The following is a 27,625-nucleotide window of genomic DNA, read 5'->3' as shown; positions in this document are numbered from 1 at the left end:
ATATATATACATACATACATATATATATATATATATATATATAAATTATTTTTATAAATATATTTATTTTATTGTCCAGTTCTAACACATAATCATGTATAAATTACATGATTTATGCCCTCATGCAATATGCATAAAATACATATATCAACAAAGTCATGCATGCCAGATGGAGACTAAATAATAATTTACCTGAGACGCAAAAGACATTAACTTGTTTACAGAGAATAAATATTAAATCAAGTATTTTTCTTACCCCACTGGCAATTGCTTTCTTGTTTCAACTGTAAATCTAACAACATTTAGTGAGGTTTCCTCCCAAAACAAGAAAATAAATCACCAATGGGGAAAGAAAACTAAAATTAATCCAAAATATATTCTTTAAAAAGTTTCAATTTCACAATTTAGCTTTAAGTACATTTATCTTGTTTTAGGTTGATTAGATTATTTTACAGGAAAATAAGATTTAAAAAAAACACCAAATTGGAAAAGTATTTTTAGTGCATATATCCCTGTGAACAGGCCTGGCATGTTCCCTGACTGTGCCATCTCCAGTTTGGATTTTGTCGTCTTTTTTTTTTGTGCGAGTGAATGTGTGTCATTGTGAGTGGAGTGGGCTCACGCGGATCAATAGAGCATGAGCTGAGAATCCAACATCTACTGGTTAGAGCACAGAGGGTCAATCAATCCTGGAGCAGTGGTCTACAACCCTGTCACAGAGCTCCGCTCTCTTGCTCTCACTCACTCCGTCTTTTTACCAAGCTATCATCTGAACCTCTAACATGCACATCAACGGATCACAACCTCATGAAAACCCGTTCCACTGTCCAACATCTAGACAGGAACACGTTTCGCTAATCAGTTCTCTCTGCAGCTTCAATCATAGCCTTGGGCTTTTTACAGATACCGATCACCTGGCTGTTCATTTGATGAATGAAACATCAACCTTAACTCAGGGATCAATTAGGAAGCTTAAACCTAAGACGGGGAGTTTTACACCATGTCCAAGCCTTCCCCAGAGTGAAATCTCACTGGTCTAAATTCCTTCTCCATATAAAATACATACTGATTGGCTGTGACTGTGATGTATTTTCACATACAATGTACATGATCACATGTATCACATACATGATACATTTCTTTTTGCTGGAAGCTTATGTTTCTACTGGTTAGGGCACAGTGTTAGTCTGTGTTAGCACATGGATAGGTTCATATTTTTGGCCTCTGGATTCGGTGATACCTGAGGCTGTGTGTGTGTGTGTGTGTCTTTAGCACAGGAGTGAAATGGTGAGGGGAGTTCAGGAAATAAGGGAGTTCCTGTTAGCTGAGGAACACTGGGTGAGCGAGAGGCCTCACGCCACTGAGACTCACACAACAGAGCAGCGCATTACTGCTTAACCTAGATAAATAGTTTAAAAAGTCTTATAATACAGGAAAGATGAATTTGATAGACCCCAGTAAGAGCTAAATATAAGTGTTATACATTTATGTATAATTATTGGTATCTCGGGGCCTGTAAATGAACTTTAATAGCCTTAAAGCTGCAGTGTGTAATTTCTGTGTCACTAGTGGCACGAAACTGAATATATAATGACTGCTTAACTGTTTCCAAACCAAGTTTCCTGAACTTTCCCCTCAGTCCTCCATTGTTCAGCCAAACAGGACGTTCCATCTGAAACACGCACCATCGGTTGAGCCAGAAGTCGACATGCTCAAACACATTCTTTAAGGAAGTCAACTTACAAATATCTTAGTTATAGTTGTTCTTGCACACCTAAGAAAATATTTTCTTAGAAATTCCATTAACATTTTGTCAATTTCCCCTGGAAGTGAATTTTCAAAAAAAATAAATACATATTCTCAACTTATATGAAAACAGCTATTGAATAAAATATAATAAAATATACACTACAGTTCAAAACTTTATGTTTTAAAATAAATTAAACAAATTTCAAAGAAATGTAAAATACTTTTATCTATCTACTTTGATTCAGAAAGGATGCATTCAATTGATCAAACTGATTAAAGACTCTTTCAGACTTCTTCACACATTACAAAAAAATCCAATAAATGACCTGAAAAAAATGTCCCATGGTCTCCACACAAATATTAAGCGGAACAACATTTTTCAACATTGATAATAATAAGAAAATGTTTATTGAGCAGCAAATCAGCATATTAGGATGATTTATGAAGGATCGTGACACTGAAGACTGGAGTGATGATGCTGAAAATTCAGCTTTGCCAACACAGGAATAAAATACATTTACAAAAATATATTAAAAGTAGAAAACAGTATAACAATATTTCCATTTTAATGTATTTTTAACAAATAAATACTGACTGGATTCAAAAACATTTTTTAAAAAATCATACTGACCTCAAACATTTGAAAAAAAAAATTTTTTTAACAAACTTCCAGCAAAATAAAAACTCAAAAAAAAAAGAAAAGAAAAAAAAAAAAAGGTATTTCTAGTGGTGTCACGAAGGGGGAAATGTATGCTGAGCAAAGGCAAGCATACTTATGACTAAATTCTTCAGAAGTTGACTGGCAGAATGTTGTCCTAGCCTGCCCAGAACATCAAAGGCAGTCTTTACATAAAGTGTCTGAAAAGAAGTCTCAGTCGCAATCTTAATGAGGCTCAGACTTCAGCAAAATGATGTTTCAGATTTCACCTGATGCTACAGTCCCCAATCCAAACGCAATGACATACCTACTCATCCAAGTTTATACAAGACCAGCAAAAGTGTTTTATTTGGGGCTCTTAAAGGGATTTGATTCTTATAACAGAGCGAGTGAGGATGTCTGTCCTGTCTTGTTTAGTTTTTAATAATTTTTCTTACTCTCGGAGAGGTCTGAGCGTGCACCTCAAGCTCTGGTCATGTCGTGTCTACGTCTGGCTGTTCAAACTTGTCTGTGCGCTTAGGTCACAGTCTGAAGCTTTCAATGAGGGTTTTATGCAGCAGTCTTAGCCGAAGCTATACCTGGACAAGCTTCCCAATGCAGCCCTCTGCCTTCCATCAAAATGCATACCCTCTTCATTATGATTTAATGCTTCTCGCCAGATTCTCTAAATGAAACCTACACAAACAGCATGGCCATTAGGTCATTTAATATCCTGAGTCTAAACGTGTGGGGCCCCTGGGATTCCACTCTTGTCTAGACATATGGAAGCACTCACACATGCACGCACCAGCTCGCACACACATGTACACAGAATGCATGGGTCCCCAAGGAGCAGCAAAGGCAAAAGGACCTGGGGAAAAAAAGAAGCGGCAGCAAAATAATCAGGCATGTATTGGACACCATGCATTTATCAAGGCAAACAGAGCATCCGCGCATACCCCTAGGTTCTTGTACCGTTACCCGGACTCATCTCCCCTGGCAACATTTCCTTGGATACAGAGTGGGGACTTGAGCAGCTAAGAGGAGAGAAAACAAAGAGATTTGCTGACGGACATTGTATGAAGCTGGGGCCCCCAAACTGAGTCCCCCTTCCACACACATGCCTCACAAGTGTGACCTCTGAACCCTGGCAGGGGCCCAAGCACACAGGGCCACGGCGCAGGTTGAAACTTAAGCTCCCGTGTTGCTGTTCAGTTAGGATGCAGAAGACAACTGGCCAGGATGCTCTTCCAAGACACATGCAAACACTTTTCTATAAAGTCTCATTTGCACTACAAAACACCTTTCGTATTATCAGTATTTTTTATATTTATTTATATTTATATATATATGAGAGAGAGAGAGAGAGAGAGAGTGAGAGAGAGAGAGCGAGAGAGAGGTTTTAATGCTTTCCTCTAATATAAAATATTGTATTATATTTATTTCAATATATTTATTTTTACTTGGATAGATATTATACATTTAATAAAAATAAAGTTTTGATTTGAACTATTTAAATGTATTAAATTATGTTTTAAATAGTAAAAATCTAAAATGTAATCTAAAATAAATATCTAATACAAAATATTGCAATATTTATTTTAATATTTTAATTTTTACTTAAATATTATATATTTTAAATTGTAATTTAAAATGCATAATTAATAATAATAATACATTTAAGAATATTTTAAACAGAAAGAGAGCATTTTAAAGGCATTTTTATGTAATGTAAAATATTGTAATAATAGTTTTTTTACTAACATGATTACATGATTTAAATATACATTTTATATAAATAATTAAATATATATGTATGGACCGGTATGTATACACACACACATACATACAATAATTCTTAATTTTTTTATTAATTTTATTATACATATGCATACATTTCTTTCCATAAAATAAATATTACATAAAATGTAGCCTATTTTTTTTATAAATAAACATTAATACCTTAATTCAATATATATATACAAATATATTTCTTTCTTTCTTTTTTTATGTATTCATCTAAAATAAAATATCTGATATTTTTACAGGAAAACGTGGCAAAAATATATATTAATAAAATGTATTTTTTTCCAGTGTAATGCATGCAAAAATGGAACACAAAAGATTTGTGGTATTATTTAGATGCTTTCACTGAAACTGGCTTTTCACAGTGTCACACTAAAAAGACACAGTGTCTCAATGCAGGAATGGTGAGTGATTTTCTCTGCTTTTCACACCTTCATAATAAGCTGTCTGATGCTTTGTTAACAGATGAACAGATTTAAGATGACACAGTGAGGGGAGGAGGGACAGACAAGCGGAGGAGTGACAGTCAGCTTGTCCTCTGCATGGTGCTACGTCAGGAGGCACACTGTTTGGTGGTTGGTCTTCACATTGACAGAACACCACGTGTCTGCCCAAGCATGCGGAGGGAGGGGAGGGGGGGCAAAGACTCAGTGAGGGAGGCTGGTAATGATCTGAGAGTCTGCACAATGTCTGCAGAAATTCCCCTTGATTCAGACAGCAGCCACCCAGAGCAGGCCCCTGAGAGCAGGGTTACAGCCAGTAACATGGCTGAGAAAGCGAGAGACACAAGACAGGGAAGGAAGAGTCTCTTTCAGACAGATCCAATTGCAAGTGTAACCATCAGAAGGGTGTTTACTTATGTAGAACAGATGACAAACCCTTTCAGAAAGCTTTTAACAGATTGGCAGTGAAGACATGAATAAATACACAAAATCAGATCATTGGCCAGTCTGTGAGGAGGGCAGTGTGTCTGCTCTCTAGAAGCTCCTAACGGCCGAGGGAAGTATAAGGCTCAATATTGACATGACCTCATTAGACAACAGCTAGTGGACTAATGGTAATTAAAAGGAGAACGCAGCATGTATTGGGTGGGTTGCCACTCATTACCTCACAGGGAGTACATTTAACTAACAAACATTAGTGCATGGTCTTGGCACATCTAACAGCGCAAACAATATGGCAAGGAAGGATGCATGTGGACTGCTTTTTGATGAGGAGTTACACATTGTGGTTTGAGAATAGAAAAAATCTGATGAAAATTTTACCCTAGAAATAGGCAGAATGCTTTTTTATTTTAACTTATAATGTAAAATCAATACAAATATATCAGATTCTGGACTACTTCTAGGTCACTAATCAAATAAGCAAATGTATGACATTAGCCGGATTCCATCCATTTTGTATTATGCAACCACTAAACAAGGGGAAAACACAAAAAAATTTTTGCCCACAAAATAAAATATAAATTATGACAGAAAAAAATACATATATAATTAAAATAATAATAATTAAAATCATTAAAATATTTAAACAATAGAATTGTATGGTGTGTGCGCGCATGTGTATGCATTTGAAAAAGATATTTAAATGCATGTTTTTTTTAATGAAAAGTTTGCATAAAATGGAGGATGGAAACACCACAATACAAAATATAATTCCAAAATACATTTCCAAATGTAAAAAAAAAAACAGTATATAAACTGATGGAAACACATTTACTGCAATACATTTCCAGATGAGTATTAAAAAAAGACATGACTTTGCCTTAACAAGAATTGTGTGAATAATTCGCCACTATTCCCTGGCAGAACTGTCCGACATGCTATAGCTCCCATAAGAAATCTGTTGCTGCATAACATGAAAATGCTGCTTTATTAGCTAGATCATATCTGCAATTTTCTAATTAAATTAGCAAATTGGAACATAACTATTGATCAATGAAAGCTTGAAATCTGCACAAGATGCTCTTTAGAACATCTCAAATAATCCTAAATAACATGGATGATCTGGTTTTACTCAAACTATTATTTTAAATCACGGGCTACTCCAAGTGGTGACAATTTAAAGTCTTAAACAAATATGAGGAGACAAATTGTAGCCTAATTCTTCTAAGTATTGGTGGATGAACTAAACAGAGTCTAAATAAGTTCATTAAAGCAGCAGAGATAGGCCCTAAAGACCAGAAAGATCTGACTGAATAGATGTTTAGTCCTTTTTGTCGAGTTAGTAATCCAAAGTCCTGTCTCTAAGCTCCCTCTCCTCCCTGAAGGCTAGTACCCTTACTTCGACCCCCTATTCACACACACACACACACAACCAACCCAACCCCCCTCACAAGAGCAATCTCTTGCTTTCCGCTCTCATTCTATTTCTCATTTTGGCACGGCATCTCCGGTGTGATATTTTTGCCTAAAAATGATTAAAAACAGCAGAGAATGAAGGCATTTGTAGTAATGAGACCACGTAAGCTGCGGTTTGTGGCTGCAGGAGTAATTAAAACTCCCACACGGCATCTTGAGGGGCTGAGGAGGTGCGCTCTCCTGAGGCTGCCGCCCATTTTCTGTGGGCTACTGGGAGCCGCGTGGGGCCTGAGGGATGCTAACAGATGAATCCCTGTCATTAAAAAGGATCACCCGCCTCACGGGAATCGGCTCTTTGCACTGAAAACATATCTCTTTAGGAGGAAAGGGCTATCGCAATCTCTAACCCAAACGCAAACATACACAAACAAATGCACCCAATTGCCCCTCGCTGTATTTATACGCTCTGGTTTGTCATCTATTTTCAGGCTTTTGTTCCCTGTCCTCAAATAAAATGTAGGTTTACATTGGTTGGGACACAACTTCCTTAGTTCAGCAATCCCCAACCATGGGTACAAATATTCCAGGGGGTCTTAAAAGAACCGTTCACTCAAAACGGAAACTTGTCATCATTTACTATTCTAAATAGTATTTAGAATTCCATATTCTAAACCTTTATGCGTTTTTTTCTTCTTCTGTGCAATGCAAAAGAAAACTGAAATATTTTTGGGGGAAAAAAATGACCCATTCAATCAATGTCCAGTGTTATGGACCCCATTGACTTTCATTGTTTGGAAAATTTACAGCTTAAACATGCTTCAAAATATCATTTTAAATGCATACAGGTTTAGAATGACATGAGGGACCGACAGTTTGCATTTTTGGAAAGATTAAACCTTAAGACAAAGTATGACAGAAAAAATACTGACATTATTATTATTATTATAAAAAAAAAATTCTTATTATTAGCACTACTTGATGTTTACTTTTATTTAAAATATATTAAAATATATATTAAGCTTAATATAAAATATTAATATATAACCAAAATATTTTAATAAAATTACTAGTAGTATTATTATTGATAAAAACAACAAAAACTATAATATCAAATTAAATGCACTTTATAAATGAATGCAATGTATATAGTTATAAAATAACATGCTCTATTTTCTCCAGAGAAGTGTTTCTCCTTTCAAAGTTTTAGTACACTGGTGTCTTCTTTCTCTATATGGAAATTAACATGTGGTAGGTCATATGCATCATGCCCTTTCCAGCTGTCTATCTATAAATAGATGAAACATCCATCTGATTCATATTTAGGCAGCAGCTGTGCATCTAATAATTAAGACCGATCAATGCGATGTAGATTGTACTAACATTTAAACAATAAGCACTACCATGTTAACCGAACACAAGCCGATCGGGACAGATTGGTGTCGCAGCTCAAAACGCAGCGCATACTTAGAACATACTGAGGTGCAGAGATAAAAGAATGTGCTGTTCTCTGTGGCTTTTCAGTGAGCGGGATAAAGCCCTCTTTAAAGGGGATTTGGCCTATCAGGAACGTCTATATCTGGAAGCTGATACAGCCAGAGATTGTAGATCATTTTTCAAATCTGCTTTGGCTCAGACAAGCAGACAGGCAGGAGAACGGCAGAAGGCAGGGCGATCGCGAACACTGCATCCAAGAGGAGGGGAGGGTGACAGAGGGCACTGTCCTCCACCATCACCCCTCCCCAGATCCACGGCTCCGCCTTGGGTTTTCCTTCCCAGTTGCTCGGCCAGCGGAGCAATCAGGTCAGTCGGCTCTTCCTGCGTCCCCCCTGGTCAATTGTTCCCTCTTTACGCCTCGTGTGTGGCCTGTGAGCTGTGGCAAAATGATGTCATATCTGATCCTAAGGCAGGCAGAGTGTCTCAGCGTAAACATGGAGCGGGGATGGAGGGGCTCCGACCGGAGACAATGAGCTGGGTGAAGTTATGCCAATATTTCTGATGATCTCTGCACTTCTGGCAGGAAACGAAAAGTGTTTCCAAACCCATGTTTGCCATTTTTTTTCCGGATTCAGCATCAGGTGTGCTCAGCACAAGTCAGCTTTGGAATAAATAAATAAAAAAACAGCTTTTTATTTCTTGTATTGATATATTTTTTTCTGAGGGTATAGGGCATTATTACTGCCACACTCAATACACTCTCTCAGAGGACTGGTTATTGGGTTGGTGCTTATATCTGCTGCAGTGGGGCCATTGTGAAGCCATTATTTTCACTAAATAATTTCTCTAGGAGATAATCCAGGCATTAGCAATGCTTGGGAGCATTTAAACAAGCAGCAACCCGGCCATTTGTAGTCTGTCTCTCGGCGAACAACTAAGCGCATACAGAGACAATATTGTTGTAATGCAATATCCACAAACTCTCAGCCAGCGCATTCAGGAAAGCCACACTCCAATAATGCAAGTATAACAGAGCGGAAAATGTAAGTCAGCTCCCTCCACTTTTGGGGTCATTATGATGCCACCAGCTCTAAACAAATCAATCGCTGCTTCTGAACATGAGAGGATTCCTAAAGCATGCGGATTTTGAGTCCAACAAGAAAGAGAAACTCAAATCCAGCAGCCTGCCTTTGGGAGGAAAGCACAGACCGCTGGGCTTGCTATGGATATTGTTTGGAGGTCCTCAAAGGAAAACGGACGGTATGAATGAAGCGGAGCTGCTTTTCTGACGCAGGAGTACTGAGCGTATAAACAAGCAGGTGATTTGATTAGGTGTGTAATCCAGTGAATACAAGAGGCCACACTGGTCCTACTCACACCAACACTTAACTGGCACACGGACAAGCTTCCTGTGCTCCTAATGAGAGGCTTTCGAATGAAGCGTGAACTACAAATGCACATATACACACCGTTGGGATTCTGTGAGTTTTTCTTTTGTCTGACTCTTGTTGTCAGGTTTTCAAGTTCTAGAGGTGCACCATATACAGTATATAAAATATATAATGAAATTATTATTATTGCCTATAGTGAAATTTCAGCCGATAATATTGAGCAGAATATTCGTTTTCAACATTTTCAAAAATATCCCTCAAGACCACTGATTTTATTCAATTGAGCAATTTGTGATGTTGGATGTATGACGTTTTAACTGATTCGAGTAATGATTCAATCCAGTCATGATATTTTAGAAATTGCTCAATGAAAAACGAATTTGTCAGCAAAATAAAAAGCAGAATTTGCTCAAACTGCATATGCACTGTAAAAACTTTTATTAATTGTAAGCTTTGTAACATTTTCGGAAATTAGTACAAATAATTAAAAAAAATTATTATAAAGTTATATAAATAAATAAAATATGAAAAATGTAATAAATTAAAAATAAAATAAAATAAAAACATTGTTGGTTCATTATTGGCAGAATTTCTTTATGGGCACATCATTATTGGCAGCAGCGGAGCAACTCACAGAAACAGATTCCTGTACCATCTCAACCCAAGATGCCTTCCTATTATCCTATAAAATGTCAGGATTATCATAGTAGATTCCAAGGTGCGTGTGATGTTAAATGACACACACAATGCTGTTACATCATTATGTCTTGGACCCTCAAATTAATTGAAAGTTGTTTTAGAGAAAAACACGTTAATCATTGAACTCCATTCCTTTAACAGCAGACTATTCAATATTTATCTGATTCCTAAAACAAACTGAGAAAAGCATCAAATGTATCACACCTTGTCAGAGCAAACATGTTAACAGGAAGGGAGTCCACAATAAAGACATTATACTGCAAGTATGATCTACTTCTGCACCTGCTCTAATTTTACACACCCCTTTCATAAACAAGAGCTTCTCTTTTTCCACTTTACCTTGGAGCGCTATTGTGCGGAGCGGTTTTGAACAAACCGTTCAATGATATCTGCCATCTTTCCATCCGTGTTGAAATCCAATCACCCGGAAATCACTGAAGAGGCAAATAAAGGTGCAATGATATGATAAATGCAAGAAAAGGCTTTCTAAATTGTGAAATGTTCTATAATTTAGATGTGCACACAAGTTCAATTTGTCCAAGAGATTCAACAGGATCTCCAAACAATCTCCTCTGCAAACAGGAGGAGGAAATAAGCTTCACTTGGCGGGTTTCTCCAGCTCAATAGAGCACAGAGGGCACACAGTAACCAGTGTGTTTCACCTAATTTCTCCAGGGCCCAAGGAAACACAGCTAATTATGTAATGAAGTAAACGGTGATTTACATCTGCAGAGTCTGTGCCTACACGAGATGCCCTGGCAGAAGCGAATGAGATCATGTCTCGGCCTGCTCCAAGGACATGAATATTTACAGTTCAGACTGAAACAGGGCTGTAATTCTCGTAACGAGCCCGAGGTAAACTACAGACCCATTACACATCTTACTGTCCAAGGGTCAGTTAATAAAGTCTTTATTTGTGACATCTATAGGTCACCGTGAGGATAGGTATTGGGACGGAACTAACTAAAGGTAGTGAAACTTCTAACAACATTTTTCAGCAGCTTGGTTGTGTTCAAAACAGTAGTTTTTCCAGTATCACGCTACTTTTTCCAACAAGTAGTGGTGTAGCATGACAAAACAAGCGTTTTCATTCCAAAACATTTTAGTGAATGATTAATTCGATTGGTTCATATGTAAATGAACTGGTTCCTAAAAACATTTTTCTAGTTTTATTCGGTCAAGCGTAAATTTATCTATTCAAGTTGTCAAATTGAGACCTCCCTTAAATAGCTTCAAATCAAACCATTTACTTCAAAAAGTGTGACGTAGAGGTAGTTAAGTTATGAAAATAAGTAACAGTTTCAAAGCAGCTTCCTCAACACAGGTTTTCTTCATATGATTCATCTCAAATCATTCACCTCCCCTGATCTGCTTTTACCGTCTAATGTTATTTGTTTCAGTTCTCTTCAATCCCCTTTGGAGGGTAGATTCCAGTGCTCATCTGTCTGCTCAAGCAAGGTTAAAAGTACACATTGTGGGAGTTTGCTACAGCCAAGCATTGAGCCTGAGAAATCAAGTATGTTATTTATGAACCATTCGGCCATTGATTATACTCACCTGGGCACAGGGTGAAGCACGCAAGGTGCTCGTAACACCGGTGGCCCAACCAGGAATTCATTTGTTGTTCAAACTGCTACAGTAAACTTTATTATTCCGTTAACACGGCCAGGGTGCGAACTACGGGGGAGCTCGGCTCCCATTAATAAGACATGGGCTCCCCTGACATGCAATTTCAGTTTTGTGTAATGTGATCATCGTGGATTATTATGTGTAAAATTGCAAAAAATATCGTTCATTCATGCATGACGGCGATTTAAACCTAATTCACTTCAATAAAGATAACTATACATGCTATTCTTGTCATGAGCATCAAGGTGTGGGGGCGCTGCGGTGCAAATTCCACTCATGTTTAGTACATGTTAACTCAAAGATTCGTAGAAAAAATATAAACGTTGGACTCTGTGGTCAATTCTGTGTTAAGGGTAAGGCATGTTATTTGCAATTAAGTGTTGTGGCTGGGTTGTTCTAGGTCTGCATGACTCTCGATGTCTTAGGCCTAATTATGGTATTCTTCTGTAGCCTGACGACGACTAACTTTACGATAACCGTTGTTCATGTGAACTCAAAGACAGCCTGATGCTTTGTTTATAGACTATTTGTGGGTGGCTGTTTGCTGTTTCACCTATCAATTCGTGTCGATAAAGTATAATAGGGTAAATCCTGTAGTGATATGTCCTATATAGTGCTTGCATAAAGCAAGTAGTGCATACACTTGTAGCTGTTATGTATCTTTGTAAGACATTGCAAGCGCACGAACCACCCCCCGTTATAAAAAAAATCAAGTGGGTTCCCCCAAAGTCCACGATATAGTTCGAACACTGAACACGGCCATACCACTGTCACAACATCAACTTTGCCAGAAGGTTAAGGACAAAACAGAAGCTGCACACACTGATAGTATTGTTTGCACTGCTTTTTGTGCTAAACTACTTGTGCAATGCATGTAATGGTAGAAGAACACCAAAAAATCTGTACAAAACAATTTGCATGCCCGGATCCCTATCTTGTACATGGTTCTAGGTGACACGACAACCTATCGCATTCTGACATACTTTACTGGGACTATCCTGCCACCACTGCAGACACCTAAATCAGTTCTTTAAAATTACAAAAGTTTGTCTACACATATGGATATATAGAAAGTTCCAATGCTCTTCTCCATCATCTGATCATCATATGAAGAATTATACTGTCACAATCAATCGGAAATGTAAACAAACCCGTTTACCGCCTGCTTTCTGTGAGTAGTAATTAGGGATGCAACGATACAATTTTTTAAGATCCGATCCAGAAAATTCTGAGTATCGGCCAATTCCGATCTGATCTGATACCAGCGCAGTTTTTTTTTTTCAAATCATTGTAGAATTTCTATACTTCTGTGTGTTGACCTGATCGTCACTCCGTTGTGAGTATATATATATAGACAACTTCATTTGAATGAAAAACAACATGGAAAAATATATCATAATCTGTGACAAAAATACTATTATAAACTAGGTTAGTGGATAATTTGGCAGCAAAAGTTATTCTAGAAAAATCATGAGTGCACAATTTTATAAAATCTAAACATTTAGTGAAATAATATTATTTAGTGGGGAACAAATAAAAGTGATTAAATGTAGGACTAAATCTGGTCAAATGGTACACATTGCTCCTTGTATTGTTGTAAAATACATGAATGAAAACAAGTAAATGTATTTTTATTTATAAATATAAACTATAAAATTAAAAGACATTTCTATTAAATGTATAGCACAGTAATGAAGGCAGCAATATATGCTATACTGTGCTATACATTTGATTATTTATAGCCTTTCTTTTTTTGTCCTATCTTAGGACAGAACAAGAAACGCTATAAATAATCTTTCATAAATTATAATACGAAAAGCTCCAATACAGAGCAGCACAAAGCACTTGAAGCAGTCACAATGCGCAGCGCTATGCATAGAGAAGTTCAAAGCACAAAGGAAAGAGATATTGATGCGTAGTTTATTAAATCTGTGCGATAGTTTATTGTGCATTTTCTTTTAACAGTTTTACATTTCAGTTACTGTGCACTCTTGCAGAGAGTTTCATTGTTTTGACTGTCGTAACCGAACGTAACCCGCGGTGTGAATGCTGAATGGAGGATGACAGACAGCTGCAGTGGAGAGAAGAGTTTACATCAACTTGAATTTAACGACTTAAATATTCATCTGTACCTCACATTAAACTATGGAACGGCTTCAGAACACTTGGACTTTGACTTTATGGTGCTTTATAATGTTTTTGTGCTTTCGTGAGGCTTAACAATAACAAAGAATAGTATACGCCCAATATCGGATTTGGATCAGTCTCGTCTGACCGATACCCGATCTAGCAGAAAATGCCATTATCGGAGCCGATAACGATACTGAGTATCGGATTGATGTATCCCTAGTAGTAATGGCGCAATGGTTCAACATTAACTAGCTTAAGTGAACAATGTACAATCTAAATCCTATTCTTCATGAGTAGGCCTATTTGTCTAATTTTACAGTTAAAATATGTTATGGTATATAGATTCTCAAGTAAATTTGTATTATTTTAAAGGGATAGTTCACTCCAAATCATTTACCCTCATGTTATTCTAAATATGTATGACTTTTTTTTCTTCTGCATAACATAAACCAAGATATCCTGTTAGTTTTGTTTACTTATGCCACTTATGGGCAGATCGGATTGATCCCTGCTTCTATTCTCTCTGAGCTTTTTGCTACTGTATGTAGTGCAAGTAGCAGTCAAATTAATCACTGAAATCATGAACCCATGTCAAACATGTGACTTAGTATGAAATCATTCTGATTATAGCAAAAATAATCCTAACCGCATAGTCAACAAACATCCTGACAGGCAACCTGCCAGCTCTCTGGATCTGCCTGGCATGCATACACACAGATTTGTGGGTTTGTGGTATGATACGGAAATTTATTCCTGCACAAATGTCAAAAGACTGCCACGTTTCAATATTAGATCAAAATCAAAACATGATTAACTTAAGACAGGATGTTTCCTGGCTGCAGGAAAAATCTCAAGGACTTCATAAAGATTTATTTGATGCTCTCGGTCAAATGGCCAGTGTTCGGTGTGCAGTCTCAGCTTCTGACATTCGAGGGTTGAAGCTATTTTAAGGAGACCCTAGTGCCTCTGGTAGGTCCACCACACGCCACTGTACAGCGGCTTCCATAGAGCTGAAGAATGGCTCCATTATTCCCCTACAAACACATATACTTTCACAGAGATCCACCCACTTCTGACCTGATCTCGCTGAAACCCACCACTATAGGAAATTCCCCTGTTTTGTGAAGGTGGGAACAAAACATAACAGAATGAATCACTGAATAAGAGTGAAGGTTGAAAACAGACCTTTTTAAGAAGATTTTAATGATTTTAATTTTAAAGATTTTACCTTGTGAAAGGCTTTTAAAATGCATGCAGCCATTAATTAGCCTTGGAATTATTAAATTATTTTATATAGACTGATTTTTCTCCCTTTGGTGAAGATTGTGTCCAATTACAAAACTAAATGATACATAATCTTTCACAAACATCAATCGTCACATGCCAGAACAGATGGTAAGTTTTCATACAATCTTTTTGTAAATAAGACTTATAAAGTGCCTTTATCAGAGAGGATGTTAATTATCTACTTAAGCAAATATATATACACACACACACACACATACATATATATATATATATATATAGTATCTCTCTCCCAACCACGTTCTCCAGTCTACCTTTTATCCGGTCTCTCCAGGCTAATTACTGCAATCAGACACAGGTGTTCATCATTTTGCACTTGACCTACTTACTCACCGCTCATCTCCCATCACTCTCTCCCGTTGCAGACTTCGCTGAACCACGCTCCCCTCGCCACATGAGTGTACAGCTTGTATAACAGTGTAAATTTGCTGTCCCCTCAAAATAACTCAACACACAGCCATTAATGTCTAAACCAGTGTTTCCCAACCTTCCGGCACCCTCTGGAAATTTTAACAAACTTGTGGCACCCTAAAAAATTTATTTTGTCACAATATTTGAATTTCTAACTTCGATATGATAATTTGAAAAGGGAAGAACTGCAGAATATAATGCCATACAGATATTTTTAATATTATTAAAAAAATTTGTCCATCAATGGTGGCAATCAGTAGGCTAATTTCTAATGAAGAGACCAATTTATATGACGGATTTTAATGTAGGCTTTTATACATATGTAAACATTATTTAATTACCATTATAACTAGCTCAAAAATTAATCTCACAAATTTTTGCTCACTCAGTGTTTTTTTTATTTTACAGTGGGGTAATTTTGGTGCAGCAGCACCAGACAGCTTGATTTCAAACTTTGAATTGAATAAAAATGACAAGTAAGCAATCAGTAATAAAATAAGAACAAATAAAGAAATTAATAAGGATAGCACAAATAAAAAATAACGACAGGCCTTCGAATTAAATAAATTGCTTTTTAGAGATGCTCAATAGGGTTTAGGTCTGGAGACATGCTTGGCCAATCCATCACCTTTACCCTCAGCTTCTTTAGCAAGGCAGTGGTCGTCTTGGAGGTGTGTTTGGGGTCGTTATCATGTTGGAATATGGAGGGGATCATGCTCTGCTTCAGTATGTCACAGTACATGTTGGCATTCATGGTTCCCTCAATGAACTGTAGCTCCCCAGTGCCGGCAGCACTCATGCAGCCCCAGACCATGACACTCCCACCACCATGCTTGACTGTAGGCAAGACGCAATTGTCTTTGTACTCCTCACCTGGTTGCCGCCACACATGATATATATATATATATATAGTGTTGTCTAAAGTCCCGGCACTTCGGTACTAAAAAAAATGAAAACGTTATGGTATCAGGTTTTTTTTAAGTAACGGTGGTACAGAGTACCCGGTCAACCCGGTTCTTGATGCACTATCCGAAAGGTGCGCAGATGCACTCTCTTCATAAAAGCACTGAGACGTGGTGACATCAAAAGGAGGAAGCACACCAAACTAACAAAACACTTTAAAGACACCCAGATCAAATGAAAGAGTTCAAGCAGGTAAGTTTCATTTAAATGTTTTATATTTGTTCTGTTATGAATATTATTCAATATTTTAATTTGAATGTCGTATTGAAATGAACGCTGTTACTAGAGTAGTTAATCGTTAGCATAAGCGCGGCTAACACTAATATAATGAGCATTAGAATGAAGTTTCTTTATTAACTATTTAATGCTCCTATAACTTTCATTAGAGTAAAAAAAACAGGAGGACATGATGATATTTACTATTTTTACACACCAGAGGCTTTTAAATGAATTGTGAATCTAAAATATACGTGTTAGAGAATGTACAAATGGTTAACATTGTTTGTGTCATATTAGTCAGAAAAGCAGTTCTGGGCTTTTTAAAAAAAATTTTTTAGCTAACTTAGTTGTTATACTTGGCTCAATAACTCTAGGTTTTCAAAAGCCCTTTAAAATTAAATATGTACACAGCTTGGATTGAACGAAAGTATAGTCGTACCGAACTGTCATATTTGTGTACCGTTACACCCCTAATATATATATATATATATATATATATATATATATTTTAGGGGTGTAACGGTAAACAAATATGACCATTCGGTACGTACCTCGGTTTTAACATCACAGTTCCGGTATGATTTCGGTACAGCAGGGGGAAAAACTAAACTTTTTTTTTTATGGTTTACTGAACAAGTTGCTCTTTCTTTAAATACATTCAGTTATAGTTAAAATTTTCTAAGTGATAAAAATCTTATCAGCTTATGCTTAAAACTATAGGGAGACCTTTTACATTATAAGGTTACAATTAGGCATAACAACTTAACCCAAACTTAAATTTAATTGCTATTTATTTTTAAATAGACGATCAACACTCAACTTAAAAAAAATAAATAAATTGTATGCAAACATGTAAATTGCACATAATGCAGTTTTTAAATTAACTTATAAATAATAAAATTTCTAAGTTATTTGTTAAAATATATTCAATTACACAATGGCTGTCATAGCATGTTTCATAACAGATTAATTTAAACATACTGTACATTAAGTAATTAAGACTAACAGGTTTATTCAAATATAATGAGTATATGGTGTAATATTTCGCAAAATGCTCCTCTCTAGACTTAATTTCTCAAGTGAACTAACCAGCTGTGTTTTATTTCCATGCTGTAGTGTTGATGTCTTTCTGCGGTTGAAACACTGATTGAGCAATTACATGAGGCATGAGATGTTCAGTCATGTTTATTCGCGTTAAAACTAGTAGTACAGAGGAAGGAATGATCGAGTTCACTCGCTCTCCGCTCTGCACAAATCAGCGGGGCGTCACGGCTCAGACACGGGAACCGGAGCTGATCGCGGCCGCTCTAGTCAGATCTTGTGTTGGGATTATACCAGCACGTTTCTGAACCATCCCAGAAGCGGCTCTCTAAAGCGTTTATACAGCTATCTGTCGTGCCACATAAAAGACGGTCAAACGCCATTTATTATTTGAATTTCCTGAGAAGAATAAAAAAATTAAAAAAAAACTGTATTCGTGCGGTACACATGCGTACCGACCGAACAGAAAGACCCGTACCGAAACTGTTCGGTACGAATACGTGTACCGTTACACCCCTAATATATATATACACATACACCGCCGTTTAAAAGTTTGGAGTCAGTAAGATTTTGTCGTCTTTTGAAAGAAATTAATACTTTTTTTCCAGCAAAATTGCTGAAAAAAATTGATCAAAAGTGAAAATAAAGAAGAGGAAGAAATAATAAGAATTACAATGATTTTATAAGGATCATATGACACCGAAGACTGGAGTAACAGCTGTTCAAATTATAAAAATATATAAAAATATTATTTTAAATTGTAATAATGTTTGACAATATTACAGTTTTTACTGTATTTTTGATTAAATAAATGCTGCCTTGGTGGGCATGAGACTTCTTTTAAAAACAAAAATCGTACCGATTTAAAAATTTTGAACGGCAATACATTTTGTCTGCAATAAATAAAATAAGTATCTCAACTCAACTAATAACCAAATGGTAGCTTTGTAAAATCCTCTACAAAGCTTAAAAGAAAAAAACGAAACAAATTTGTTTCAACATTCTGCCACTCACTCTGCCACCAAGTCAAACATGAACCCATCTACAAATACATAGCCTGCCCTGTGTGTTTATGCGAGTGTGTGTTTGTGTACATGTGTGGGTGAGCATCAGGAAATACCAGGCCAAGCATTCCAGCTCGTCAGCACCTCATGTGACTGGAGACTGGACACAGCCCAGATTGTGTGTGCAAGTTTGCTCAAGAAGCATGATAAGAAAATTTAGTAAAAGTGAGGGAGCGGAAGGGCTAAAGGAAGGATAATCTGATATGCATGACTTGTGGTTTCTCCTAGTGCCTCTCTTTTCTTTGCCCTGGTAGAAATGGCAGTTTGCATCCATAATTTACAGGCTCCTCTTCTCCCGGCAATCTGGCCTTTATGACTCCGCCCCCTTGCAAACTCATTAGCATAATGTAGATGCTACTTAAAAAAAAAACATATTTTCACCTTCGAGCTGTTCCATGTCTCATCAGTACACAAGAACAGGCAGAAAGCGGTGAACGTATTACAGGCTCAGGATGAAACACTTTATGCCACATGTGCTGTTTAGACGAATGTCTCTGACTGCCTGCTAAAACGCATTTTTTTCCAAAGAATCTCACATCTCAGTAACTGTGCCTGCCTTTAATAAATCACGCAAAAAAAAACTGACAATGACGTTGTAAGGGGAATAACAAAGCAGCGAGTGATTTGAGAGGTCCCGCTGCTAATTATGACTCATGTTATACAGAGCGTTCTGTTTCTGCTCAAAAACACTAAATAAATTCGTTGTTTGACTGTGCTCAAGAAATACGAACGTCTGACACGATAGCGTGCGTGCTTTCCCGTTTTTAGCACCAATTACGCCACTTGAGTTAATTCGGGAAAGTTGTTTTGAAGATAACACCATGCGAACGGCACATGTGTGTGCAAATCTGCGATTAGGTGAACAATCATTAGCAGAAATGAGCAGTGAAGGATCATCAGTCAAAGCACTTACCGGAGGATGCAGTAGATTTCTTTGTTCAGTGTTTGGCAAATTCACTCACATATCCCTCATCAATCATAGAAGTGATCTGGAATTTAAAAAAAAGAATACATTATATTAATCTTTGCCAAAGTAAATGGTGTGCACGGTTACATATGTTCTTCTCAGTATTCATAATCCCCCGTTCTGTACCTTCCCTGCTTGATAATGTCACACTGCTAAATAAAGGAAGCACACGGTTAGACTCATTCTGCACATGGGATCATGCACCATTATGATCAGTGGCATTTATCAGCTAGTATAGAAGACAATCTAAACATTATAGCAATGATGATATAGAACAGCAACTGTAATATTTTTCATAAACAACAACCAAATTTAATTACAAGAAAAAAGCTGTCTTTATCAACATAAAAAAAGAAAAAAGATAATCCGACAACTGGCCTGGTCCAACTGATCCACTGACTCAAACAAACTGACCATCCCAAGATATCGAACTAAATGCTTGTGGATTTTAGAATTTCGTTTTGTAATGTGAAATATTAGATTAGCAATTTGCATTTTAAATTTTAAAAGTTTGTCTATTTTAAATTGTTAGTCTATTTAATGCTGATGTAATGCTAATGTATGCACGGGGGGCGTGGTTTGAGTAACAACAACAAACATTTATTATCCCGTCTAGACCACAACACAGGTTATCTACAACGGAATAAATCACACAATGAGATTTAACAACATACAACATCTTGCGAGTTTGAAAGTCATTTTACAACTTTTAATTGACACCATTAAATATTCTGGAAAAAACAGAACATGTAATTTGCAGACAAAGCCTGGAAGCTTTTTTAGGACTAATGTAGCACTAAGAAATGCAAAAACTAAATTGTACACTCAACATTCTTAACTCCAGCTCAATTATAACCAATAAGCAAAATCATCCACTGTGATTATTTAATGGACACAATCTCGATTCAAAAAGTCAGAGTTCAAAGAAAATGCAGGATTTCCCACTGGCACTTACGACACATGTGCACGCTTCTCGTAAAATACGATAATTCTGACATGACTTGAAGGCAGCAATAATCTGTTCATATAAAACTTTCTGTCTTTGTTTATCTTTCTCATCTGCTTCTACAGCTCCACCATCCGTATCCTGTCATGCAACTGTCATTGAGCCTGAATTAATGGACTATAATCTAAAGGGATCTGTGTCTGATTCTCGGCCTGGAGTGCAGGGACTATTAGGTGTGTTTATTGCTTGAATCCCTGCTATCAACCCCTATGGACCCATATAGATGTAATTTGATATGAATATTTCAAGTCAGCTTTTGTAAAAGCAAAACTACTGATATCCTAATGGGATCATGCTTTGAATATTAATTTACTTGTTTATCCTGACTGTATTTCTAATACCCACATACCACTTTTGATTTACCAGAATATTGTAATTGTGTCAGGTCATAGTGTCTAATAATAAAATAATAAAAACTTCCACACAGTATGCTATTAAATTACACTCAAATCTGGTTGGACGCTGTGACCTACTCATTTATTTTCTTATTTTTGAGTCAAATTAAATTGGACATATCCTTTTAATTAACCAAATGCTCCACAGTACTTGCATGAAGCATTTGAGAACAGACAAAATGTGAAGTGCACATTAACGTCCTACACAGAGAACATCCACCAGTGTTATTCCGGACACGATGCCCAAGGACTTACTGAAATAAGGTTTAGACACGAGGATGCTATAGGTTATTCCTTAAGGACTGCCACTGCTCCAGATTTCAATGGGCTATTAACGTTTTAATTGGTACAATTAGGTTATCGAAACCCACATCTGATGAAACATCCAGCATCATAATCAAATTTATAAAAATATTTTTAAAAATAATTTAAAAAATCTAGAAATGTAAAAAAATTAAAACATTTACATATTTTATAATAAAAAAATTATTAATATAAAATGTATCAATAATAATAAAATAAATAATTTTTTATAAAGAAAATATAATTGAATGTCTTTCTGAAACATTTAAAAAACAATTAGACAAATTTTATAATAATAATTAATACAAAAACCCTGCATGAACATGAAACCTTCGTGACAGAGCAACAAGTATAATTTACTTATGAAGAAAATATGACCTTCAGGCTGGATGACTGATCTGGAGTCACTCAGCATGAGAGAAACCCATGAGATGGACTGATACTAACAATAAAGGAAAGACAAAGTCGGGATACAGGAGGCCGAGACAGCAAAGGCTTGATTATTCACACTTTCACGGTCACAGAGCACAACTTGAGAGCAGTCTATAGCCGACCTCCTCTGGTTCTTGGACTGCAGTGGCACTCAGATGGGCTGCTGGATTGGGGTGCATTGTCTGTGCTCCACACTCATTAGCTGAGTCAAGGAGAGACTTACTGGGGTGTTTAGCTCGCCGGGTTTCTGTGGCAGCTCAACAAGCTCTCCCAGCTGGAGTACGGCTCTCACATCACAGCTGCACACTTACAATTAGTGCAGGTGCAGCTGAGGAAAGACCAGGCACAACACAGACAAACACACAAAGAGAAGAAAACACACTTACAGAGGTGTTGCACATCTCCGATGAGGGCTGTTACATGTAAAACAAAGCGCTGATGAGTCGAAAATCAGCTCATTATAAAAACCGACAATGTGTGGGTTTTCTCTGGTTTGGACATTGAAGATGTGCCTGTTTTGCCTAAATGGTAATGACCTTTACATGATAAAAGCTTATTTTATGGCATTCAAATTAACTTACACATCATTAAGAATAATCAGTGTATGATCAAGCATGTAAACACAATTATAATAGATTTTAATAGGAATCTTCTTTCATTAGCATGTTCAAATACACTTCTGTTGTTCCTATCTGAATGAAAACTAGCATTCCATTATGAAGCTAAAATGTTCTGGATGAGATAATGCACCAACTGCATCATTTTCCAAATATCTGCAGAGAAAAATAAAAGCCAGGCTTGTGTTTTTCCCCTCAATCTCATATTGATCCAAAGAGCCTTGCTTGCAAAACATTATCACAAAACTGAGCACAGAAACAAATTACATGACAAAAGCAGCCATTGATTTGCGAATCGTTTATTAAGGGGACACTAAAAGTAAAATGAATTCCAGCATTTTAAGCTTTGTTTCTCAGGCACACAGTGAGAAAGCTAGTAGTTGAGAAATGCAGAAAGCTGGAATGCCGAGGCTGTCTTGCATCTGGAGTCGTCTCTGATGCATGCCATAAAAGATGCCATTAAGCAGAATGGGCCGGCAAAACACACAACATGCAGATCTGAATAATTCATTTAGGGCTCAACCCACTGGAGGGACATTTTTTTCCCAATTGGTTTTCAACATCAAAATCAGAGCATATATTTGCTCCGACTGAAAAAAGGCACAACATGAGCATTCTGCAGACATACAAATTAGCAAGCAGGTGTCTTCACGTGTGGTGCAGACCTTTATTTTTCTTTGTACAGTTCAATAGAAACTGCACTGTTGTCTGCCTTATTAGGCTCTTTTCCAGGGGCAGTGGGTAATGAGACTTCACACAGACAATAAAAAAAAAAAACTCACAGCCAATCACATGAGAGTGATGTAAGACATCTGTCACCATGTTTTCCGCAGCTCTAATTTACTCAGTAACTGTAGTAGGCAAGATACACCCTATCAGTGAAGAAGAAAAAGCTAATGTCAGACTGCAGAGTAACAGTTGCAAGCTTTTCCATGTTACAAGGCACAGCTTTTAATAATAATATATGTTATATAATAAATATAAGTTGCATGATAATGATTGTTTTTTCAAAGAATGTACATATAAAAATCATGCAATAATAATAATTAGTAGTAGTAGTAGAGGTTGTTGCACTAGTAATAGTATTGAATATAAGTATTGTTTATATACTTCTAAATCATTCTAAATATATCTAGCTAATCTAACTATCTATTTATATATAAAATAATAATAATTATTATTATTTATATAAAGTTCATGATTTTAATAAGAATTTATTTTTAATTTGAAAAATCCCTAATATTTCCAAATTTATCATGTCCATTTAATTCCTGTATACTGTAGACGAGTTTCAATCTAAGCAAAAACTTCCTTCTCAATCAAGAAGCCTCTTTGTCAGAGACAATTGCAAACAAGTGCAGATTTAAAAAAAACATTTAAAAAGCATCACTGGCAGTAAACAGATTGAAGTTAAAGATTCAATGATGCAAAGTTCAAATGTATGCATATGAAACCAGAGAGAGCCATGAACAAAATCAAGATAAAGGAACAAGAATCAAGATTGAAAATAGTCACACAATATCTTTCCAGCAAACCGAGCACTGTAATCCTACACGTTTCAGCAATATAGCTAGAGATTTTTAATTACTTCGCTCGGCAGCTGGAAAATGCCACAGTAGCCCAAAAGTTCACAAGGCCCCTTTCATTCAAACTCCAGTTATACAGGCAAGCGTCCAAGCCTGCCAACCACTAAACATTCAGCTGGGCCTCCACCAGCGGGCCAAGTCAAGCAGACAGCCACAGCCATGCGCACAAGAGCGAGGGGCTTGCTGACACATCTACAACCCTGACGCAGGGCAGAAAAATGCACAGGCCCACTCTAGCCTTTTCTTTGTGGCTGAGCTTGAACGCACCCAACAATTACAGAGCTATTTTCTCTGAAAGGGTAATTCCCTGTTTATTGGTATCCGCCTGTCAAAGGCTTTCCCTGTCAATCCTCAGCAGGAGCCTTTCCAGTGGTCAATGGGAGAAGATTGAGCGTAACTCGACAAAAATTATTCCGGTTTAGGCAGGCAGTGTTACTCTGAACTGATCCACCAGCACTAGACAGGAGGGAAGCGGTTTCCAAAAGGATTAAAAACAAGATGGTGATTTGAGCGCTAGCTTGCAATTTTCCAATACAGCCAGTTTAAAAAAAGATATAGTAAAGCAATGGAGTGTTAAATGGAGGGAATAGATGTGCTGATGTGGCATTCAGATTAGTGCTGTCACACTTTTTACTTTTTCACACAATTTATGTGTGACAAGAAGTCCCAGTCTTCTCTACTTGCTGGAATATTTGTGTCAGGAAGATAAAATAAAATAAATATATATAAGAAAAAGACTCATCTTCATGAGAAAGCATCTACTGAAACAATGTTTACAATGAAGAAACGGCATGAAATATTTCTGAACGAACCTTAAAGGGGTCATATGATGCGATTTCAAGTTTTCCTTTCTCTTTGGAGTGTTACAAGCTGATAGTGTATAGATAAGATCCCTGAAGTTGCAAAGAACTCAAAAACTCAAAACTAAAGAGATATTCTTTATCAAAGTTAAGACTGCCACGCCCCCCTAAAACGGCTCGTTTTAGAACAGCAATGCATTTTATGGATGACCGTTTCGTGAACCTAGGAGAGGAGGTAATTCTGACTTTGCTATGACAATCTGGCGCTTCTGAATCAGCTACTGTAAGTATGTTTTTTTATTAGTTTAAGTATTTGCTATTGACTGTTCAAATGCTGAGTTTTGCACATCGTGCATGTGTGTGTGAGAGAGAGAGAGAGACAGGGTCACATCACAGTGGAGTCAGCGGTGTTAACCGTGGCTTGTGTACTGCAAACACATACCAGCTTCATCACTGTGTCTGTCACGCGACTCTGTTCCCATTTCGGGCTTGAACTGATGGTAAAACTAATGACATTATTTACTGTCTTTACATTTATTTTGAAAGATGAAGCTCACGATTATGGTAAGGGGCGTGACATTTCCGACGAGTGCTTGCGGTGTTCGGCCAATCACAATGCACTGGGTCAGCTGGCCAATCAGAGCAGACTGCGCTTGTCGGAAGGAGGGACTTTGTAGAAAACGAAGCGTTTGAGAGAGGCGGGGCATAGAGGACCTACAATAATGTACAGTATTTTAAAAATAATGTGTTTTTTAAACATTAAAGCATGTCAACATATTCTGTTACACCAAATACAGAAAATAATGATCTTTTAAAAAAGCATCATATGACCCCTTTAATAAAGCTTCTGTGGAAATAGGCATCTACTGCTCATACAGAAAAATAATTTGGTGCTTTTGGAAAACAACTTCCATCCACCCTAGTTTCATCACCTCACTCTCCCTTTGTTAGAGCTCGGAAATGCCTGAAGTTAGGAATAAAAATACTGGCATGTCCCTGCAGCTCAGTGAGAGAGAGTATTTCTGCAGCTGTGGAGTGAAGTCAGCTCATCAGAACAGAGCCAGCAAGCCAGGTTTCCTCCACAGATAACCATGTTAACCTAAAGAACATAAACACCCACCTCACGTTTCACCCACGAAAGCATATGTGCCATGAGGTTACAAGGCAATCTTTAGGAAGCACCGAATGCAATGCTTCAGTTTCTGACAATTCAAAAAATGTGCCTTCCAAATGACAATTCAGTTCTGGTTTGCGTGTTCAAACTCACATTTACATGAAAACAAGAAATCTATAGAACCAAACGTCAATGGAAGACTATGAGAAATGCATGCTGGTAGCTTCATCAAATATAAGTCAACAGCAGGTTCGGGCCATCAATCTAACCTTTGGCATGTGAGAGGCGCTGGCAGCCTGACACAAGAAATCTCTCAGCATTGCTCTGATTTGAATTCAACTCCCACAGTTCAGATGTCACTGATACTTTGGCACACATATACATGTACATTTGACATGCAATGGGCCTATACACACATTTAAAAAACAAAAGTAAAATAATTATCATAATAATAATAATAATAACACCACAAATATACTAATATACACTAATACTAATATTATTATCCATTATTCACAATATGCCTCTGCACACATTAACATATTTAAAAACCATTAATAATAACATTCATAAAAATAACAAATAATACTATTAAATACATTAATATATATAAAATTATTATTTAAAAATATAAATATAAAACAACAATATATTGAATATTTATTATTATTTTTACTGATTTCTTTCCTCATCTTGTCATTTTGGTGCCTTAATGTGAGTTGTACGTAACATGTAAATACAAAAGTTTACATTTTCCACTAACTGAGGCTGACGTTCCAAGTCGGAACAGATGTTTTCTTTAGTTGATGGCTGATTCAATTTGCTCATGTCACTTATATCAGCGAGGTCAGACTCTTCTTTCAATTCAATTTAAACTGCATATTATGTTGCAGCTCCTGAGAAAGTGACTTTTGGTACTTGCATTTGGCACGAGTGTTATTTTCGGACCCTGACTGTATCTATATGACAGGGCTCATTCTCAACACCATGTGATCGTCTATCGTTGCGTACACCGTCAACATGAGGTGCTCATAAGATATAACTACCACAGCCCTGGAATGTGATCGTTGCCATTGGATGTGGTGGTATCATGACCTTATTGTCATTCCTCTCTGCTTTCCTATTAAGCGCACTGCTCACAGTAATTTTCGATGAGTCAAGCTGCCTGACTGACGCACTCCAATTAGGCCTGGGCTAGCAGAGCCCTTAACTCCAGCACACGCTGTACTTCAGGCATGCACGCAGCCGGGCCTTTTTAGCCAATGACAGCAGGGTGACGGTGATGACATTGAGATGGCCTGCTTGGAAGCCTGAGGGCCGCACTAAGGAGACAGAAATATCTCCCATTGACAGACATGGATACATGGTGCTACGCGTGCAGCTGTCTAAATGTTGCCTCATTTTGTCTCTCGCTCGCTCTGGCACTATCTTTCTCTCTTGATCCCGCACTCACTCTCTTGCTCACTCTCATTCAATCAACTTAAGCACACTGACTTTTTGTCTGCAGCTGAGGCGAGGGGTCAGCGTTCGGAGGCCAACCTTTAGACACAAGCATTTGAGATGGATGAGGTTGGGGCAGCGACTGGAGCCTGAACACAACCCACAGACAACCTCAGACGTTCTCAAT

The 27,625-nt window shown here is 37.1% G+C and overlaps 2 long non-coding RNA genes across 2 annotated transcripts in view; both read right to left on the bottom strand.

Moving 5' to 3' along the window:
* The window catches only part of LOC107564346 (uncharacterized), an 88,941-nt gene that overhangs the window by 42,273 nt on the left and 19,043 nt on the right, over window positions 1-27,625 (bottom strand). Inside the window, exon 2 of the long non-coding RNA XR_001606216.1 lies at window positions 19,692-19,767. This is a non-coding gene — a long non-coding RNA (uncharacterized lncRNA). The remainder of the gene's footprint in view (window positions 1-19,691; window positions 19,768-27,625) is intronic.
* Window positions 7,603-17,856, bottom strand: LOC107564347 (uncharacterized). The gene is made up of 3 exons (XR_001606217.1): window positions 17,763-17,856; window positions 14,373-14,378; window positions 7,603-7,614 (listed from the first exon to the last, which is right to left on the bottom strand). It is a non-coding gene; the product is annotated as an uncharacterized lncRNA (long non-coding RNA).

Source organism: Sinocyclocheilus grahami, unplaced genomic scaffold (assembly GCF_001515645.1).
Source record: "Sinocyclocheilus grahami isolate Dianchi unplaced genomic scaffold, SAMN03320097.WGS_v1.1 scaffold925.1, whole genome shotgun sequence".
In the NCBI taxonomy this organism is placed as follows: Eukaryota; Metazoa; Chordata; class Actinopteri; order Cypriniformes; family Cyprinidae; genus Sinocyclocheilus; species Sinocyclocheilus grahami.
Note: the sequence above shows the minus strand (reverse complement) of the source record. Positions and strands in the feature narration are given on the sequence as shown.